Source organism: Euprymna scolopes, chromosome 5 (genome assembly GCF_053919585.1).
Source record: "Euprymna scolopes isolate OS-2025 chromosome 5, ASM5391958v1, whole genome shotgun sequence".
Lineage (NCBI taxonomy): Eukaryota > Metazoa > Mollusca > Cephalopoda > Sepiida > Sepiolidae > Euprymna > Euprymna scolopes.
The window spans coordinates 18,503,948-18,518,395 of record NC_136486.1 but is presented as its reverse complement, the minus strand read 5'-3'; the positions used below and the strand labels follow the sequence as shown (position 1 = coordinate 18,518,395).

General features: G+C 32.6%; 1 protein-coding gene across 9 annotated transcripts in view; it reads right to left on the bottom strand.

Annotated features, from left to right (window-relative positions):
• Positions 1–14,076, bottom strand: part of LOC145276720 (prefoldin subunit 1-like) — a 97,003-nt gene extending 82,927 nt beyond the window's left edge. Inside the window, exon 1 of one of the 9 annotated variants that reach the window (XM_080127932.1) lies at positions 13,935–14,076. The gene's annotated coding sequence lies outside the window, so the exon portion shown is untranslated. Of the gene's footprint in view, positions 1–7,538; positions 9,295–11,168; positions 11,334–13,640; positions 13,803–13,934 lie in introns of those variants that run through there. The other 8 variants (XM_080127928.1, XM_080127933.1, XM_080127936.1 and 5 more) reach the window with 8 other exon arrangements.
• Positions 14,077–14,448: the final 372 nt, after the last annotated feature.

Genomic DNA, 14,448 nt, shown 5'->3' with positions numbered 1-14,448 from the left:
CAATCGGTGCAACAGCAAAGACGTCACTTTTTTTTTTTTCACGTTCTTTGCCTCCTTCGCGGTACAGGTTCGATCCTGCCTGCCTACTACCACCTTTTTTGCTCAACACGCACCTCCAAACACCTGGGCAATGCCGGGCACCCAGGCTAGTAGTTAGTAAAGGAAGGCAATTCGATTCAAACTATCAACGTCAAAATCAGCCTTGTGATGGCTATAATTTACTATTAAAATCGCTACAAATCTCATTTTATACATATATATATATATATATATATATATATATATATATATATATAAAATGCAAAACAAAATCTATTTAAATATTTGTAGGGGGTGCTCAGTTTCTAATAAAACGTTATAGTAAATCGATCCAGCATATTGGAACCATTTGAAAACATGCACACCCCTCTAAGATTGATAAATGAAAAATCCTGTATATAAGGGCAATGATATGACCATTATTATCCACTTTGATAATATGGTAGACTAGCATGGGTGCCCGGCGTTGCCCGGGTGTTTGGAGGTGTGTGTTGAGCAAAAAAAAAAAAAAGTGGTAGTAGGAAGGCAGGCTCGAACCCATACTGTGAAGGAGGAAAAGAATGTGAAACAAACGTGACGTCTTTGCTGTTACGACCACCATCAAACCGGAAGTGACGAAGGTTTAAATTAAGGCTAGACAATCAAAAAGCGGGGATGACTTTCGAAAATATTGGCGAAAAAAGCCCCCCCCCCTGTAGAAAAGTGCCCAGTTGAGAGTGAAGAAATTAATGTCTTTAGCCAATTTTTCAGTATTTGTCGTCTGAAGGGTCGAGCTTCAAAACAATACTGATCTTGTGAAAATCCGTCACCTCTGTCGAAAGTTTTAGGCAGACATGCAAACATACATACATACATTTATATATTGATAGCTCAAATTTTCGACCCAAACCAATTAAAAAGATTGCCCTATCTCTGAATACCCTTTATGTAAAATGTTTAGACCAGAAATTATCTGAGTAATTTGGTAGAGACCACAGAGGTCAATTTTTTTTTAACTTTAACCCCTATTATGACCCCTTAACATTTACTGTTTTGGGCTCCAATTAAGTTATTAAGTTAGATCCATGTTCAAAATATCTAAAATTTGAAGTGTTTATACCCAAAATTGGCGGAGGAGTTTAGTAGAGTTCTAAAAGGTCAAATCGTTGAACTTTGACCCCTTAACAGCCAAATTTCTGTTCAAAAACGGATTACAAAGAGTTTCCCAAATATCAGTACCCTATATATCAAGTTTCGAGTCTGTAGACTGAAAATTGACAGTTATTGCATAGGGAAATGTACACAAACAGACAGATACACATACAGACAGACACTTTCATTTTTATAGATATATAGATTGGTGTCTAATTGATAATCAGCTCGAAAAGAATGGAAAGAAAACTAAAAGAAAAACAATATAAGAGTGTGTGTTTTCGTCAAGTGGTTCCAATATGAAAGGTCGATTTATTAGAATTCTGTATTAGAAACTGACCACCCCTCCCACTACAAATATTTAAATAAACTAACAGAACCCTTAGAACTTTGATGGCAGTTGAAAATTTTTGAACCATAAATAAAACGAATAAAAAAATAAAATAAAACAAATAACGAATTTAAAACATTTTTTAGCAAATTCTTTTTTAACATTAAAGCTAAAAAGAATTGATTTAAAAAATTTAGATTTAACACATTGTTTTGTTTTTCTGAATAATTTATTTTATAAATTATAAAGGAACAGATGTCAATTCACTTGCACATTTCTTTAAATTTTAAAAGAAACTATTATAAAAAAAAATCCTTGTTCCTTGATTCTTATGCGTAGGGGTCTCGTGGTGCTACTAGATGGACCAGGTCATCCCACTGAACAAGCAAGGACATAACGTAAATAAATTAAACAAATAAATGAATAATACATAGCAGCAGAAAAAAATAAACACAACAAAATAGACATAGAATATACAAAATAAAGCTTAAGCAAAAGCAACAAGTTATAAACTAAAAAAAAAAAAAATATATATATATATACAAAAAATATGTTAATTACCTAAAACACGCCATACATCTAAATCCCCTTCTTACATTTGCTGCGAGGCTCGACACAGCCATTCAATTCATTTTCCGCTTCATCATCTAGCATGTTTTGAATTGATCTGTCACGTTCACCATTTGAAAAGGGGAATTTTTTCCCGAAATATATTATGGATATTGTCACAGACATAACAAGTAAGACATTTGCATTTAATACAACTGAATAAATATATGTATATATAGACATATATGTATGTACTTATTGATTTGTAAATCGCCACTTGTTTTCGTCTTCTCTCATCAACACCGACTATATCTCATTCCTTGCATTGTGATAGCCTTCTAAATTTCTACTACATATCTATCCCACACAATGCTTCAAGCAAACTACATATCAATTCTATATATAGGCTATATATGACTAGGTTTCCTTCCTCTTATCTATTTGTCTTTCTGGTACCTAAGGTACTTGAACTTTTATGCATTTTTATTCTCATAGCATTTATATGCTAGTTAACATGTTGCAGAATGGATCTTGTAATCCTAAACTTATTTATTAATAGTTTTTCTTTTTCTATTTTATTATTTAATTCATCTTTTTCTTTCTTTCTTTTTTTTTTTTTCATATATTAGTAGAAATAATAACCGTAACTTAACCACATTTGTTTTATTATGTTTTAACTGAAGGCCCTACAAGAATCAAGGAATAATTTTATTATCAAGGTATATCGTTTCTTTATCCTAAATGAGACTGGAGAGACTTTATTTTACAGGTGGTTTACATATTAGCATTAGCAGGAAAAGAGCCTTGAGCTTTACAATCTGGACAAAACCAATCTCTAAAAGTCTCTTCTTTAGAGACTCTCCCGCAGTCAAAGAGATACCATCTATTGCATTCATCAAAACATACCATTGGGGATGGGGAAGACCTGTCATTAGTAACAGAACAAGTAAGACAGAAATAAGGTGCCCCCTTTTCAAATTCAGTGTCTGTATCATCAGTAGAAGAAACCATCCTAATTTCTAAGGGATACAAATACTTTAGAGAGTGGATGTGTTCACAAGCATCTCTTAATATACAACCAGAATAAACTCGTCCATCTTTCCCATGAATAAGATGAAGAACTCTACCAAAACTCTAGAATGGCTTGGCTTGGTTTGGTTTGGTTTGGCAACTTCACCAAAACAATATTACCAATTCATATTTTTTCAATACAATGACTTATCTTATTCGTATCCTTGTCTCTCAAAAGGAAGGAGATAATCACTTTATGGTTTTGGGTCAAAATATCTAGAGCCTTGTCAGTAGAAGCAATATAAGTGAGTGGTCTGTCGTTAACAACTTTCTTGTTAGGAAATCGAAATATTCTTTCTTCCTTCTAACATGTTGAAGTGAATCGTTTAGCATGATACGTGAATACGAAACAAGCTGAACAGACTAGCATTAAAGCCAAAGATAATGGATTTATACCTGAAGGTACCCAGACGATCGCTATCCTTCAGGAAAAACTAACGATTTTTAGTGATGACTTCTGCACCCTGTTTAAGGACAATGGGGGATCTGATAATAGTTTTCAAAGTCTTCCTGGGATACATATATAGGTTCTATGATACCCCTTTTTTCATACTTCCAGAAGACATAAATATAGTCTTCATATGGTCCCTTTTTTTTTCTAGAGTCCACCACTCTCTCCAAAATCTTTAAGGAAGGGACATAATAAGACTCATCCCAAACCAGATTAATGAAAACTCAATCAATTGAAAACTTTACTTTTGTCCTCATTATAGGACTACAAGTTCTGGTCTATACTAATCGAATCGAAGGAAAAACTCAATTCCCCATTCGACAGAGGATTCCTCAAAGGACTCCATGTCCCCACCATGACGATTAATGAGCAAGATGGCAGACATTTTTCGTGCATGATTTCCTACTCTTTCAGACAAGGAGGTGCTGCCATATCTGAACTGACAATTACTGGCTCATTCTCAACTATCGTTCTGAGCAAAGGATATCTCTCCTCCAGCCTAGCCTCGCTCTGCCTGACTCCCTACGCAAATGCCAAATCTTCCTGACATGATAACTACATGCTCACTATCTATACATTTAGTCAATATCTGGAGTACTGGACCTTCTTCATCCAATAACCATTTCCCTATAACAAGGATCTTAGATTCTCTAGTAGATGGGGGCTTATCAGCCTCGTTTAATTTCGCAACACTAGAATGAATTCTAAGTCTCATATCCATCACCTTTCGCTCAAGTTCTTTTCTAGAGGGAGACATTTTCACAATTTTAAATTACTATAATAGGATTATATTAACCCTTAATAAAGTAACCCAATTTTCAAACAAATAATTATCTGTAACAATCAATCTTGCATGAATAAAGAGGACAAAATTAAGGAAATTACAGAAATTAGTTAAAACTCAATTTAAACATTATTCATGTTAATCTCTAACAAGATATATCGCGACTTAGACGTAAGGTGTCACTACTTAGGACCATGCCTAGGAAAGATTAACAATATGATGGTTTACATTACTTTTAAACTTCTGCATATCAGTACAGTCAGGGAAGCAGGTAACAAGAAAGGAATTCCAAAGTCTAGCTGTTTGAGGGAAGAAACTATTAGAGCTTTCTGGCATTTAGGGACCTCAACACTGAAAGGGATGTGATTTTGTAGCTAAGCGGATCTGTCAGGTATATGTTCGTCGAGAGAGCACAAGTGTAATGAGTCCATCAGAGCACATTCTATTAAATGAGTTAACCCAGAAAATTTAAATTAAACCCAATATTAACTTCAAAAAAATAATTATGTATTTTCTTTTTAATTCGTTTTTATTATTTATTGGAACAAATTCAACATTTAAAAATCCAAAGATTAAATGTTAAAGTGATATATATATATATATTATTATTATTATTATTATTATTATTATTATTTATGTAAATACAGTCCTATCTTGCTACGATGTGCAGACCGTTTCAATCATAATTTGATTTCATCAGGTAAGAAAAATTAAAGTACAAAAATTAAAAAGGTTCCAGACCTTTTCAAATTTTGAGGAGAGAAAAAATGCCATGACTAGCTTGAAGCAAAATTAAAGTTTTATATATATATATATATATATATATATATATATATATATATATATATATATATATATATACAGGGTATCCATAAAAAAGGTGTGCACCTTAAAATATTATAACTTTATTTGTATTTGAAATATTCTGTAAAAAAGATTAGCAAGTCCCAGAAAACATTTTTTTATGCGCACACAAACTTAATGGACACCCTGTGTATATTTTTAATAACGAATTAATTAATAAGACAGACATAACAATCTTGCATACAAAATAAGAACATTTCAGTGAGAGGTTTATTATCTTTTATAATTACACAGAATTATAAAATCACTCTCACCAGAAATTAGTCATTTCTGCAAATATTATAGAAATAACGTTTCTGCAAAACTTTACTGACATGAGAATTAATTTCACAGTGTGAGAAATTAATTCCACTTTGTGATATATTAATTTTAGTGTGAAGAATTAATTTCACAATATAAATAATTAATTTCACAAAAAAAATTTTACAATGTGAATAATTAATTTCACAATGTGAATAATTTATTTCACGATATAAATAATTAATTTCACAATTATTTTAATTGGAATTCATTATTAAGATGAGCATTATTTATATTAATTTATTTATTGCGGACTATTATTCTCATCTTTATTAGTTGTTGTTTCACAACGTTTTGGCCAACTATTCCTCTGGCCTTCGTCAGGTGGTAACCGCGACGGATAGGAATTTTGAATCTCCTAACTGCATTCTCAGCAATCTCTGCCATCTGTAGTTGTTGTCGCCTCACCACGTTTTGGCCAAGTAAACCTCTGGCCGGCTTTGGGTAGGATTGAAATCGCTATCTTCAAACAATGCTCATCTGGAACTGTAAAGATTCAACGTCTCTATCAACTGTGCCACGGGCCCCGAAGGGCGATCAAGGTTGAATTCTTTGATCTTATAAATCCACGTTTATTTATTATACTAGCGGGGGTACCCGGCGTTGCCCGAGTGTTTGTTTCCGGGACGGGGGGGGGGGGAGTTTTAAAAAATGTTATGGTAGGTAAGTAGGAAGGATCAAATCCGGAGTCATGAGTAAAAGTAGGAAAATAAAGTGTGAAAAAAAAACAAAAAAACATCTGCAACGTTAACAGTTCGGCCACCAAGAAAAGTCCATTCTAGTTATTTAGGAAAAAAAAAAAAAAAAAAAAACGACTACGGTAGGTCGGCGCGAACGTGAAAATATAATGTGAATTGTCCAGCACGCTAACCACTACGCCACAGAGCACTGCAGCTTAGTTTAGTGATTTTAAATAACTTCACATGAAAGAACTACGAAGCCAAACTGGTGTTCTCTTCTCAACTGTTCCTTGTGAACGATCCCCAAACGGTGTTAAGTGGTGGCAGGGGGAGGAGGAATTTATATGAGAGAAAATATTTTACCACTTCCATTGATCTTAACCGATTTTGGCCGTGATTTCTCAGCAGAAAAAGTATAGAAATCTAAGATTATCGAGGAATTTGAGAAATAATAAGCCTATAACACACCTCAGATATTGTTCTGCCGTTTGTGCATATTATATTTGCATGAAATATCTTGATTTTTAATCCTATTAAGGTCAAAATCCCACGGGAAAAAATGAGTTCATTTTATTTATATAGAGAAGAGATGATCTTCCATGGTCGGGTCCGTACAGAATGGTATATATTATTTTAATTGGAATTCATTATTGAGATGAGCATTATTTATATTAATTTATTTTATTGCGGACTATTATTCTCATCTTTCTTAGTTGTTGTTTCATGACGTTTCAGCCAACTATTCCTCTGGCCTTTGTCAGATGGTAACCGCAACGGATAGGAACTTCGAATCCTACCCAAAGCCGGCCAGAGGCTTACTTGGCCAAAACGTGGTGAGACGACAACAACTACGGATGGCAGTGATTGCTGAGAATGCAGTTAGGAGATTCGAAGTTCCTATCCATCGCGGTTACCATCTGACAAAGGCCAGAGGAATAGTTGGCCGAAACGTTGTGAAACAACAACCAATAAAGATGAGAATAATAGTCTGCAATAAAATAAATTGATATAATTTTACACTGTGAAGAATTAATTTCACAATGTAAAGAATTAATTTCACAATGTGAAGAATTAATTTTACAATGTGAAGAATTAATTTTACAATGTGAAGAATTAATTTTACAATGTAAAGAATTAATTTTACAATGTAAAGAATTAATTTTACAATGTAAAGAATTAATTTTACAATGTAAAGAATTAATTTTACAATGTGAAGAATTAATTTTACAATGTGAAGAATTAATTTTACAATGTGAAGAATTAATTTTACGATGTGAAGAATTAATTTCACAGGTAAAAAACTTGAAGACACAAAATTCGCAAAGCTAGAACATCTACCTTGAAGATTAAGTCAGTGTTCCAATAACGCTGTGTTTCAGTGTGCTTCATTATCTGGTAGTGCCGCCCTCCTCATGGTTAATCCTCTTTGATTGGGTCAATTTCAAGGATTTAGTAAAATAGTGATTATCCAAAGTTTAAAGGTTCAATATAGTTCATGATAGAAATTAAGCTGAAACAGTATTTTCTCCTTTCAGATTCCCCAACTGGAGATTAATTCAAGCTCCCCACAAAGGTGATACAACCACAGAAACATGAGTTCCCATGAATGCTATTTGTGGGGAAAAGGCAGGAAAATTCGCTTGATTAGAGATGGGTATTACATGTGTATTCACGGCGGTCCAACTAGAAACTGAATTGTATGCCTTTTGAAAAAAAATAAACAGCATCACACATGCATATAAAAAAAAATCTTTCGCTCAAAGGACAACTCTGGATAGGCAACACAAAAACTGCTCTAGCAAGCGAATTTCAACATCATAGCTAAATGTTTAGTGATTTTAAAAGAATCAGCAATCATATCAGGATTGGGAAAAATGTTGGGAGCGTCGCATCAATAAAATTTACACAAATTGATTTCAATTAATCGCATCTTACACCCCCATCATCCTCCCATCCAATTAATGCTGAATACATCCCTTGGCCCTACCCGAAAAATTGAATATTATAAAATGTTACAAAAAAATAAAAAAGTAAATAATGAATCAATCAAAATTTGATGTTGGTGTAATGGGCTGGGTGCAAAAAAAGTCTTCATCATTAAAATACACATCTTCGGCCAACATTTGGCTAGGAGCAAAATGTTGGCCAATTTCTCACTTGTAATTAATTTGTGTACTTATACAAATTTTCAACATATTGGAGATATTTTAAGTAGGATGCCCTTTCAGTAAATGTGATATTGTGGTGACAGCAACGATTCTAATTTGGTGTAGACAGATAATCCCATTACTTCTCTCTCTCCCACCACAAGATGATGTAACTGACACAAGTGTCGGAAGGTGGGACTTGAAGAGTTAGCACTCGAGAGGGATAGCACTTTAGCCTACAAAAAATGTCTGGGCAGCCCCCGTTGGTATCCCCCAATAGGGACGCCTAAGGCGATTAGCATAAACTTTCCCCAATCTCAAATTCTGGGAAGGTGGATCTCCTAGAATTACACAGAACTAGGGACATACTTCCGTCAACTGAGAACAAACTATCGCAACAATGGTTTCTACTCTGTTGAACTGCCTTGTGCCTAATTTATTAAATTCTTTTTTTATTGTAAATAATTTCACTTAAACTTTTCTGTTCTATGTGAGTATAGGAGAAATCCTTCTAGACTGAGGCAGTTTTTATTGTTGTCCCATTCTTTTCGAGACTACAGTCAATAAGCATCTCCAATCTTTGCAATAATAATCTTTCGTTCTTGCTAGCTTCTTACTTCAAGTGGCTTCATGACTTGTCTGGAGCGATTTCCATAAAAAATAAAATCCAGTGCTCCATTTTCTTCTCCACATTAAAAAAAAAAGCGTTCTCGAGGGGAAGTAAGTAAAAAGATACATAGGTGCTTTTTCATTCAACCCGGGAAACGCCAGGTGTTCCTGCTGTTAGCTTAACCTTTTTTAAATGTCAATTTTTTAAGTAAGGGAATTAACTACGAAGAAATGCAAACAAAATTTTTTTTTTTTTTAGGTAACAACAGTTTTGTCCCTTTTTCTTTCACATGACTCCGTCCCAAAGTGTTGGACAGAAACGCTGGCCGTGCGCGCTCGCGCGTGGCTGAGTTTTGCGCATAAATTCGCTTTCTTAGAAACAACGCGCCAACAGAAGAAGAATCCGGTAAAAACACGGTTGCATACATGTGAAGTATTTTCAATTAGTCTTTCCAACGACCATCTTTATTTACAAATTTAAAGAAAGAGTTTTGGTAAGTAAAAAAACTTGAAAAATTATATATATATATTAATTAATTAATAAAAACAAATTATATGACGTCATTATTTTTATTTTCTTTCTTTTTTCAAAACCAATGCCAGTTTTATTTTTAGAGGGAGGGATAACAAAAACAATACTCGGCAACGAGCAGGACACTATTGCAAAACTTATTACGGCTTTAAAACCATTATTTAATTTTTGTTTGTTAAAAAAAAAAAAACGTAAATTAAAAAAAAAATTATTGCACGTATTAAAAAAATGTTTCCCATTTTTTTTTTTTTTTTTAGATGAGGATTGATAATTTACATTAATCGGACTACTATTCTCATCAGTAGTGAGTGCACTAGTGCAGTAGCGTTTTGGTCGAAGGAATTTAAGGTCAAAGGTTACATCGGCCGAAACGTTGAAGATATAGCCCAGATAAGAATAGTAGTTCGAATAATCCAAATAACAAATGGTTTTAAAGCTGTAATAAGTTTCTTTTCCATTAAAAAAATAAATAAAATGTCTTATCCAGCGTAATTTGGATGAGATTACCGCTTTTGTGTGTGTGTGTGTGTGTGTGTGTGTGTGTGTGTGTGTGTGTGTGTGTTTGCGATTTGCGCACTCTTTTGATTGCATTTGGATTAATTTTTATTTTTTCATTTTTTATAAAATACTTTTTTAATCGCTTTGCGTCGAGATTACTTTGTTGCATCGTTTGTTTGCATCTGACTGCAAGTAAAACACACCATCAATCATATTTGTTGCTTGTTTCGTCGAGTGTATTCGCTATCACATGCCCGGTTTGTTGCATAATGTTTCGGCCCCTTCAAATGACGCCTTCGTCAGGCAGTAATGACGTAACTTTAAGGCACACACACACACACATATATATATATATATATATATATATATATATATATATATATATATATTAGGGGAGTAGTTACCGAATAAATAATTTTCGTTTTTTTTTTTGTTGTTTTTTTTTTTTGTTTTTTTGTCGTTTGAAAATAGTTTATAATATTTTTTGTTTTTCTTTCTTGATGACGTAATGTTTATTTTTAGACCATGTCGTCAGTTGCGCACAGCCCGACGCACTTTCTTTCAAACCTCGTAATTAGCTTTCGGCCTTTTCTACAAACTAAAAACCAAGTTTACTCAGCGGACAAATAATGTCTTTCATGTTAAATTAAGCAATTTAATTAAAACAAATACAATTTAACAAATTAAAAATAAAGAATTGTCTCGTTCGTTTTCACGTCAAAAGATGTTTACAATCAGTACAAAAAAAAAAAAAAAAAAAAGAAAAACGAAATTGTGTAAAAAATATATATAAATTTCTTGCATTTTTCTTTTAAAAATAAAATGCATGCAACAAACTATCCTTTTGGTAGAGTGTAGTTCCTGTTCTGATAGCACACTTCGCTTTTGTTTTTGTTTGTCGTCAGTTATTGAAGGAGGAATCCTTCTAGACTGAGGCACTTCTAATTTTTGTTTTAATCCAGTATGCTCCATTTATGTTGGACCTAGACTTTTCCCCTAAAAAAAAAAAAACGACCATATGTCTAACAGCCCTCGTGTGCGGCAAGTAAATAGGAATAAATAAATAAATAAATAAAATAAGCAAACGAGAAAAACTACTAGACTTAATTAGAATTCTGTCTTTTATGAAAAGAAATAAATGTCGGCAAGGACCTCGAAAAGAGTTGCGATAATCGCTCGTACCTGATATAAGAGCTCTTGAATTTATATTAGCGGAACATGGCCCTGTTTGGTTATTCTTTCATATATTACCCTCTTCAGAAGAGGATTAGTTAATTGTCGGCAACCTGAACCGTCTTCAGCGGAGATTGCCGGCTGTTCCGATGATGGCAAATCCACCCAATCCACAAACCCCTCGTTTCCGGGATAGGTGGGGTTTTATTACTTACTGTAAAGTTTACTAAGTTTCTTAACTTTGCTGCAGTTGGAGTGAAGCTGGTTGAATAAACACACCTGTCCTCTTGTTAAAATTTACTAAATATTTTATTCTCTGAAAATAATTTCGTCCTCTTATAAAAGGATTCGTTATATGAAAAGTAAAGACATGTACAACGTCATATAATTTAACATTATTTGATTTTTTGTTTTAAATTCCTATTTCAGTCACTAAAATTATTTACAGTGAAATGGGTTTACTAACTTAGTAAAACTTTATGGTAACCACACACACACACACATTGAAACAAGTGGAAATGAAAACTAGACTGGAAAAATAGTCTTCATTTTTAGAAACACGTCAATAACGATGCAAAAGGCATAAGTTTTGAGTTTTTGTTTTTTGCATTTTTTCTTAGCCATTTCTACAGTTTTCGAATCAGACAAAACAATTTTACTAACGCAAAATACTGACCAAACTATTTTTTAAAATGGGATTTTCAAGTTAAGTTCAATTGATATCTTGTTTATTAAACTGTTACGTAAGAGTACATAATAGTTTAACTCCCCCGTTAAGAATGGGTTTCTAAATATTTCAACACGGTACGTATTCTACAAAGTGCAAATTATGTAAACATTCGAGATGAAATGAAACCACATTTAAAGCCAGAAAAACATGCACCGCATGTTTTATTTTTATGAAAAATAATTTTTTGACGAAGAAAATTAATGAAACAGTTTTTCACAAGAATTATTTTTTTTAATTGAAGATTGAAAACAATAAATAAAACGCTCCTAACACATTAACATTCATTATCGCTTTAATCAATTGCTAAGTCTTACGATTTAACTTGTCTGTTTGTTTGTTTTTTTTTTGGGGGGGGGGGGTCTCTCCTTATTGGATAAACGCTTTGGCATCCATCTTTCGTATGTTTACATAAACAGTTGAACAAAACGGTCAGTTTTGTCTGGTTCCAAAAGCTGTAACAATTCTAAATTTTTTTAAAGTAAAAATTATCAACTTCATTTATGTGCAATTAGCTTTGTTCACATGTTAATAAAAATGGCGACTATATTTTTCTGGCAAAGATTTCAGTTTTATTTTGGTGTTTACGACGAAACTTGCTAACTCATTCATATTAAAATATATATTACAAAAATATGATTTGAAAAAAAAAAAAATTTGAGTAATGCTGAAATCAATATCTAAATTTACGTGAATGAAATTAACTGCTTTTCATATGATCGCAATATATATATATATATATATATATATATATATATATATATATTTTTATTTATTTGCTGAATGTTATCCCCAATTTCATATTTGTTTCACCACGTTTCGGCCAACTCGTCCTTTGGCCTTCTTCAGGCGATTAACCGCGATGGGATAGGAATGCTAAGTCTTGGAGAGAGAGAGAGAGAGAAAAAAAAAGTAATTACTAGAGATGTAGTTACAAGACTCTGTATTCATATCCCGTCGCGATTAATTACCTGAAGAAGGCCAGAGGATGAGTAGGCCGCAACGTGGTGAAGCAGCTATGAAGATGAGGATAACAGTCCGCAAATAAATAGATAAACATACAAGTTACTCATCTCAAAGGATTCCAATAAAATATTTTACATTTTTATGCTTATTACGCGTCAAAATTCGAAATACAGAAGAATTTAAGCTAAATTTCTATGCCTTGTCTAGTTAAAATTATTTTAATTAGGTTGTTTAAAAAAAACGTACAAATGTAATGCTGTGATTTAAACTGGAAATTCATGTAAAAAAAAAAAAAAAAGAAAAAATTGAGACAACTTTATGTCGATGTAACTTTGCTAATTACACAATGAATTATAATTATTTAAAATTAAGAAATGCAATATTTTAACAAATTAGTTACGTATCTAAATATTCCCCCCTGATGAGATGAGCCATTTATTGAAAATTCATGGATTAAGGAAGAAACTATTTGTACAAAACAATAAATTTTGTCGTATTTCTACATAATTTAATTAATATATATATATATATATATATATATATATATATACACACACACACACACACACACACACACACACACACACACACAAATATATTGTATTTTCCATTAAGGGAATCCTAAACGGAAATATGTAATCCAGCATTATTCCAAAACGCTGTTAAATTCCAAGTTCCCTTTCCCACAACTTTACAACCCAATATCCTACGGAATGAGCAAATATCTTGAAGATTTAAAATCATTTACGAAGTTATTTAATTGTAAAAAATACAAATAAATACTTTACCTACCCACGGTCCTTGCAAAGGAAGATAAAGAAAAAAATGGGAGAAATGTGGATTCTTGATAGAAAGAGAGAAAAAAATGTGAAACCTTCAGTTGAACGGTAGATTTGATATCTGCCGTGCCAACTAAAGTCTAATTTAATGTCGGATTTGAACTCAATGACAGACGATTACGCATGGAGGTTAATAATAGAGCTATGATGAATAAGGTTAGCTGACTACTCTAATAGTTTCTCATTCGAAATTTCAATCAACATTGTTTAGGTGTGAAAAAAAGAACAAAAAAGAATGGTTACCTTTACCGCTTGCCCCTCCATGTTAAGAACATGTTTTAAATAACGTTATTTAGAAAACCATTCTTAACAGGGAAAGGGGGTTACTTGACATATTCTGTACTTTCACCTAACAATTTAAATCAACAAAAGAGCAACCGGAAGTGAAGTGGAAACTAATCGTAAAGCAAGTAATCAAACCCTTTAAATTCAATGTTCTTTTTTGACAAAAAATCATATTCACACCATGATTGAACATGGCAGCTTATTGTTTTTCCAAAGTTTAAAGAGGGTCGTTTTATGCCGGCGAGTGATGCATTAGTCATGAAGGATTTAAAAAACATAAATGATCAACTTTAAAAGAATGAAAAATTAGAATAGGCAACTCCTTCAAAATTGTTTTATTTGCTGCTTATTACTACTTGCACTTACAATTTTCATTATAAAGTAAAGAAAATAATTAAAAGTCGTTATGATGTACATACCGGTCATGGACTCATGGAATGGCATATTCCAAAAATCATGTAATTTTTTTTTT